The sequence below is a fragment of the Lissotriton vulgaris genome, chromosome 10 (assembly GCF_964263255.1).
Source record: "Lissotriton vulgaris chromosome 10, aLisVul1.2, whole genome shotgun sequence".
Classification (NCBI taxonomy): domain Eukaryota; kingdom Metazoa; phylum Chordata; class Amphibia; order Caudata; family Salamandridae; genus Lissotriton; species Lissotriton vulgaris.
In genome coordinates this window covers 924,294,369-924,302,337 of record NC_141698.1, presented here as the reverse complement: position 1 = coordinate 924,302,337, position 7,969 = coordinate 924,294,369, and the positions used below count along the sequence as shown (strand labels likewise).

Below are 7,969 nucleotides of genomic sequence, written 5' to 3'. Positions count from 1 at the left end.
GTGCCCCTTTGCTCATAAAGAGTACTGGGGATTAATTTAGAAATAAACACATATATTTTTATAATATATACTTGTGTGGTGTCCTTTCATTTGGTATTACAGGATTGTATGTGGTAAAACAGCTCGCTTAACACGACCTCTTAAGTTAAGCCTTTAAGGCTGCTTAGTCCATGCTACCCCTAGGATAGCTTGTCTAACAAGGTTGACTTACAACCAGACACCATAAGGGATTGTTTGGACTGATACAAGGTGGTTCCAGATTTGGAAACACCACATATCAGGCCAACTTCTCACATTGGTGCGCAGCGGTGCGGATTTGAGCTTGCTGTTTGTTTTACCATTGCAATCTTTATATCAAATTGAAAGATCACATCAAGTACCTTAGGTACATATAAAATCAAAAGCTTAGCATATTAAGTTCTACTGAACTTAGTAGTTGTAGATTAAAGGGATTAGCACACCCTGACTACAACTCACTAGCAAGGTACAGTAGGAAAACACTTAGTGTAGGTAAGTGCACCACTTACACCTCACTAGCAGTCATGTCTGATACAGGTGGAGCCTCAGGCTCTGCTCCTGTAATTGTTGACCCTACCAAGGCAACTTCCAGATATGACAACCTTAGCCACAAAGACTTGGGTGCCTTGTGCACAGCAAGGGGGCTAAAAAAGGGCAGAGGCCCTACCATTCCTTCCCTGATAGCTATCCTGGAAAAGGATGACTTAGATAAGGTGAGTCAGGCTCCCTTAGAGTCAGGAGAGGGACAGAACTCCCCTGAGAATGAAAATCTTCCAGAAGAAGAAGAGGAGGAGGAAGAGGAAGAGGAAGGCTCAGATGTAGAAGAGCCTGAAGATCAGGATCAGAGGGTGACCCAGGTACAGATTGGTAGGCTTAACCAAGCCAATCTAGACCTACATGGGGGTGGAGAGGGCCAGCACCTCCCCAGATCCCATAACCTAATTCTCCCAGGCAACAGAAGGGTGAGATCTCCATCAGGGGACTCTCATGTTTCTAGTGTCTCAAGAGAATCTCAAAGGGGAATGACTTCCCCCCAGAGGAAAGAGCATAGGGCCAGAATGAGGGCTGTCCAACTCCAGATAGAGAGGGAAGAGGTAGCCTTGGCTCAAGCTAAACTTGCTTTAGCAAGAGAAAGAAAATTGTGTGGCTTAGATGCCACTGGTGGCAGCAAAGTTCCTAAAGAAAAAGACAGGGCCTATGATAATAGAAACCTGACAAAAATTGTGCCCCCCTACAAGGAAGGGGATGACATCCACAAATTGATGACTGCTCTTGAGACGGCCTGCATGGTACAGGAGGTCCCTGAGGATCAATGGGCAGCAATTTTATGGTACTCCTTTTCTGAGAAAGGGAGGGATAGGCTCCTCACAGTTAGACCTGAGGATGCCAAAAACTACTCTGTCCTGAAGAGTGCTCTTATTGAAGGGGTTGGCCTAGCCACTGAGCAATACAGGTTGTTGTTCAGAGACACCCAAAAAGCACAGACTCAGGACTGGACTGATTTTTTCGATTGTGCCACTAAGGCTCTGGAGGGTTGGCTGCAGGGAAGTAAAGTCTCAGACTATACAGGATTGTACAATCTTATAATGAGAGAGCAGATCCTTAATAACTGTCAGAACCAGCTGTTGCATCAATACCTTATTGACTCTGATTTGACGTCTCCCCAAGAATTGGGAAAGAAGGCAGACAAATGTTTCAGAACAAGGATTAAGCAGAAACCCCAGAACCATGGTGACCAGAAGAAAACAGACCATAAGGGTGGGAATCAGAAAGATAAAGAAAAGGACCAGAAGTCTTCAGGCCCCCAAACTAGTAATAAGGAGGGTGGTTCCCAAAATGACAAAAAGAAAAAGAAGAATGATGGCCCAAAGAAACCTTGGTGTAATACCTGCAAATCAGTTTCACACTGGGGCAGTGAATGCACTAAGAAAAATCCAGTTCCTACCAATGCAGCTCCTAAAACACCTGCACCCCCTAGTACAGTCAGCAGTGGTAGTGCACAACCTAAGGGGTTAGTAGGGTTTACCTTGGGTACTGAGGTGGAATCTGGCCTAGTCAGAATCCCCACACAGGCAGTTCTCCTATATGATGTGGACTTATCTTTGACCACTGCAGTAAGCCCCAGTAACCTGGGCAAATATAGGCAGACTCCCTTAATCAATGAGAAGCTGGCTCAGGCCTACAGGGACACTTGTGCCAGTGTCACTATGGTGACACCAGACTTTGTGGACTCTGGTCAGATTGAACTAGGTGAAAGTTACCTAGTGACCAATGCAAGCAACTCCACTACTTCACATAGTGTGGCTGTTGTGAACTTCTCCTGGGAAGGGGTAAATGGCCTAAAGAAAGTTGTTGTGAGTGCAGACCTCCCAGTAGACTGTCTGTTAGGCAATGATCTTGAAAGCTCAGTTTGGTCAGAAGTGGAGTACAGGACTCATGCAGAAATGCTAGGGATTTCAGCTCATGTCCTTGCAGTGACAAGGTCTCAGGCTAAGAAGTGCCTTCCTGAACCAGTGGTGGATCTTGAAACATTAGACCAACCACAACCCAAGAGAAGGAGCAAGAGGGTTAAGGCTGTGCCTTCCCACTTGCCCCAGGTTGAGGATCAAGTTTCACAGGAAACTGATTCTGCAGTCCAAGAGGAGACTGTCTCTGAGGAGCTTGAACCTGACCAGGTTTAGTTTCTGGGGACAGGGGGACCCTCAAGGGCAGACCTGGGACAGGCCCAAGTAGATTGCCCTTCACTTGACCCCCTCAGACAGCAAGCTGCTGCTGAGGCTGCAGGGAATGCTCAAGGTGCCCATAAAGTTTATTGGGATGAAGGACTCCTTTATTCAGAGGCTAGAGACCCCAAGCCTGGTGCCACCAGGAGGTTGGTTATACCTTTGACGTTTAGGGGTTTCCTTCTCACCTTGGCCCATGATATTCCCCTTGCAGGACACTTAGGCCAGAATAAGACTTGGGCCAGGCTTGTTCCACACTTTCACTGGCCTCACATGTCAGAAAATGTCAAGGAGTTTTGTCGCTCCTGTGTCACTTGCCAAGCCAGTGGTAAGTCAGGTGGCACAACAAAGGCCCCCCTGATACCACTACCTGTGGTGGGGGTACCCTTTGAAAGAGTTGGAATAGATATTGTGGGTCCCATGGATCCTCAAACAGCATCTGGGCACAGATTTATACTGGTGGTAGTGGATCATGCCACCAGGTACCCAGAGGCAATTCCCCTGAGGACCACCACAGCACCAGTGGTGGCAAAAGCCCTCATTGCAGTTTTCTCAAGAGTGGGCTTTCCAAAGGAGGTTCTTTCAGACAGAGGTACCAACTTTATGTCTGGATACTTAAAAGCAAGGTGGAAAGAGTGTGGAGTAAACTATAAGTTTACCACACCCTACCATCCACAGTGCAATGGGCTTGTTGAAAGGTTCAACAAGACCCTAAAGGGAATGATAAAAGGTTTACCAGAGAAGCTTAGGCGGAAATGGGACATCCTTTTACCCTGCTTGCTCTTTGCTTACAGAGAGGTCCCACAGAAGGGGGTTGGCTACAGCCCTTTTGAACTTTTGTTTGGCCACCCTGTGAGGGGTCCATTGTGTTTGGTGAAGGAAGGATGGGAGTTACCTCTCAAAAAGCCTAAGCTAGATATTGTGGACTATGTACTTGGTCTCCGCTCCAGGATGGCTGAATACATGGAGAGAGCATCCAAAAACCTTGAGGCCAGTCAAGAATTACAGAAAGCTTGGCATGACCAAAAGGCTGTTCTAGTTGAGTTCCAGCCAGGGCAGAAGGTGTGGGTGTTGGACCCAGTGGGCCCAGCAGCACTTCAGGACAAATGGACTGGACCCTACCCTATCATTGAGAAAAAGGGAGAAGTCACCTATGTGGTTGACTTTGGCACCCCTAGGAGCCCCCACAGGGTGCTCCATGTAAACCGTTTGAAAGCATTTGTTGACAGGGAGGACATGAGTCTCCTCATGGCCACAGATGGGGATCAGGAGGAAGAGAGTGACCCTCTCCCAGACCTGCTTTCCCAGAACCCTGATGATGGTTCAGTTGATGGAGTAGCCTTGGCAGGCAGCCTCACTGAGCAGCAACAGGTGGACTGCAGACAGGTGTTGCAGGCCCACAGGCATATGTTTTCACTCACACCCAGCCAGACTAATTGGTGCACCCATGAGGTAGACACTGGTGACAGTCTGCCTGTGAAGAATAAGATCTACAGGCAACCTGACCCTGTCAGGGATTGTATAAAGGGTGAGGTGCAAAATATGTTGGAGCTTGGAGTGATTGAGCCACCAGAGAGCCCATGGGGTAGCCCAGTGGTCCTTATGCCAAAACCTCATACCAAAGATGGAAATAGAGAAATTAGGTTTTGTGTGGACTACAGAGGTCTCAATGCTGTCACTAGGACAGATGCACATCCCATTCCAAGAGCAGATGAGCTCATTGATAAAATGGCTTCTGCCAAGTTTCTGAGCACATTTGATTTGACAGCTGGCTACTGGCAAATCAGGCTAGCTGAAGAGTCAAAAGCCAAAACAGCATTCTCTACCCCTAGTGGACATTATCAGTTTGTGGTAATGCCCTTTGGTTTGAAGAATGCACCTGCCACCTTCCAAAGGTTGGTGAATCAAGTCCTTGCTGGGTTGTATGACTTTTGTGCAGCATATCTAGATGATATTGCTGTCTTTAGCTCCACCTGGGAGGATCACCTGATCCACCTGAAGAAGGTTCTGGAGGCCCTGCAAAAGGCAGGCCTGACTATCAAGGCTACTAAGTGCCAGATAGGGCAGAGCAAGGTTGTGTACCTGGGCCACCTAGTAGGTGGGGGTCAGGTTCAACCACTGGAGAGCAAGATCCAGACCATACAGGACTGGGCTCCTCCAACTACCCAGACACAAGTCAGAGCCTTCTTGGGCCTGACTGGGTATTACAGAAAATGTGTAAAGAACTATGGGTCCATTGTGACACCATTGAATGACTTGACATCCAAAAAGATGCCCAAAAGGTTCAGTGGGCAGTTAGCTGTCAAAAGGCATTTGATGACCTGAAGAAGGCCATGTGCTCTGCACCTATCCTGAAGAGTCCTGACTACTCCAAACAGTTCACTGTACAGACAGATGCTTCTGAGTTGGGGGTGGGAGCTGTGCTTTCACAACTTAATCAAGATGGTCAAGACCAGCCCATTGCTTTTATTAGCAGAAGGCTGACCCCCAGGGAGAAACGTTGGTCAGCTATTGAGAGGGAGGCCTTTGCTGTGGTTTGGGCCCTGAAGAAGTTGAGGCCATACTTGTTTGGTACTCACTTCCTAATTCAGACAGACCATAAGCCCCTCTTGTGGCTAAATCAGATGAAGGGTGAAAATCCCAAACTGCTCAGGTGGTCCATTTCCCTACAAGGGATGGACTTTACAGTGGAGCACCGCCCAGGGACTGACCATGGTAATGCAGATGGTCTCTCCAGGTACTCCCACTTAGAACATGAAGACTTATCTGGTCAAGGTTAAGTTTAATGTCCATGCGTTGGGGGGGGGGGGGGTTGTGTAGGAGAGTAGGGTCTGCTATCCTATGGTCACCCCAATTTTTGCTTTTTGCTTCACTGGTTTTCGACTTACTGAGGCTGTGGGCCTGCTAATCAGACCACCCGCCTGCTGTTCTCATTCTCTAAATTTGTAATACATGTGCTATAGGTACATACCACAATTGGAAATGGACTCCTCAAAGAAACCAGACACTGCCTGGGGAGCACAAGGCTGCCCCTTTCATAATCCGGCCAAACCGGTTCTGGGGCACACCAGCCCCAGTCCCAGCGCGGCCTGGATCAAAGGAAAGGGGTGTAACCACCCCCTTCCTGCGTCCCACCCATAGGAGGGGACCTAGCAGGATGTCCAGCCCACCAGATTCGAATAAGAGTGGGAGCAGTGCCAATGCAACTCAGATCATCCTGAAGAAACATAAGTAACGAATTCTGGACCCTTCGACATTCTACTCAACATAGAAGACTGAAGAATCTCCCTTGTGGTCAAGGAGTGACCACCCTGTGCATACAGGCACCATCCAGCCCTCGACCCTTGCTTTGTTGCAGTTCCCGCCGGAACTCAAGCAACAGAGATCGACGAGATCAAGCTTGCCTGCCTTCTCCCAGCCCGATCCACAGTCCCTGCAGAGCTGAGACCCGTGGAGGCGACCGGAAGCGTGGGGTACGCCATCTTGAAAAGGCCACGAGATGCTGACAGTGCAGCCCACGAGTGACCCTCGAAGCTGTACACCGGGGTTTGAGAAGCCCCCACCCCGAGCTACACTTGCAGCAAAGCTACCCCCTCCACACTTGACTAGTGCTGCGTGGGGCCCTTCTGCTTGTGGTGGCTCGACGCGTTGGCCCGGTCACTTGCCAGCTGGCTTGTGGCACCTGTGCCAACGAAAACTTGAATACGACTTGCTTCTCTGATTGCTCCAGATCTGCACCAGCTCCTGTGAAAAGGAGCCCCCACTCTGACCCTCCTGGTCCGAGTGAGAAGCAATCTCCGGTTCCGCATGGATTGCTTTTGCCAAGTGCTGTTTGCTGCAATCTTGAAGCCGACGGTGCTGACTGTGAGAGCCTACGTGGGACAGATCGTGACCTGCTCCTGGACATCGTAGATGCCCCAGAGCCCACGTGACGGCGGAGAGAAGCCTCTCGACAACCATCTGATTGCGCCCGACATTGCCTGGTTCCGTCCTGGTTCCACCCTGGTCACTGCTGAGTGACCCAGACTCTTTCCCCTCTGCTTTCAGATTCATCTCGACTTCGATCCGCACCTTGGATCACAACAGACACTTCTGCTTCCCATTGCCTGCAGCTTCTTCAGCTCCAAGCACCAAGAGCCTGCGTGTCAAAACTCGACGCCACTTCGACCCTGTGCACCCACTTCCTGTGGGTGAGGTAACATTGCAACGCCGGTGTTCCTACACTGGTACACACCTCTAGGGTCTGTGTCTTAAGTTTTGTTCCTCTAGGTTCAGCGGAAGTATCCTTAAACTAACTTTGTGTAACTTTTACGCACCATTGACTTTGCATTGGTGCAAGCCGCACTTTACGTGCTGCACCCGAGTCCTGCGGGCTTCTCCCGACTTCAGCATTGCTAGTCCTGACTGCTCCCAGCGATTCTCTAGGCCCTAGGCCTAACCACTGTTCGATTGGTATCTCTTATACCATTTTTCTAGTATATGATTTGAGTGGCCACCCGCTCTCATCCAAAATTGCGCAACTTTGTATGTTATACTGTGCTTTTGATTTAACGCTTGTGCCCCTTTGCTCATAAAGAGTACTGGGGATTAATTTAGAAATAAACACATATATTTTTATAATATATACTTGTGTGGTGTCCTTTCATTTGGTATTACAGGATTGTGTGTGGTAAAACAGCTCGCTTAACGCGACCTCTTAAGTTAAGCCTTTAAGGCTGCTTAGTCCATGCTACCCCTAGGATAGCTTGTCTAACAAGGTTGACTTACAACCAGACACCATAAGGGATTGTTTGGACTGATACAAGGTGGTTCCAGAATTGGAAACACCACATATCAGGCCAACTTCTCACAGTAGCCAGTGAACGAGTGCATCATGGTAGAGTTTTTTGAGGGCCGTGGGAAGGAGGAATGGAGGATTTGATGCACCAATGAGGCTATTTTCAGGATGCACCTGGCTACAATTGGGAGACATTAAAGCAAACTGAATATGACAGTGATGTGAACGGAACTGAATATGGCAGTGATGTTGTAAAACCAGTTGCAACGAGAAACAACAGGAACTACAGCATGGAGAGCACCTATCAGAAGAGCAAGACATATTTTTGTTATGCCTATAAGAATGGAATTCCTATAGTCCAGTATGAGTAATGTCAGAGAATGAACTACTGTCTTTAAGTCATATTATGGACAATGGGCTCTAGGATTCATAGATGTTTTAATTGGTAGTA

The 7,969-nt window shown here is 48.5% G+C and overlaps 1 pseudogene; it reads left to right on the top strand.

The window, feature by feature from the left end:
- Window positions 1-1,040: 1,040 nt before the first annotated feature.
- Window positions 1,041-2,907, top strand: LOC147689020 (uncharacterized; annotated as a pseudogene).
- The last annotated feature ends 5,062 nt before the right edge of the window (window positions 2,908-7,969 follow it).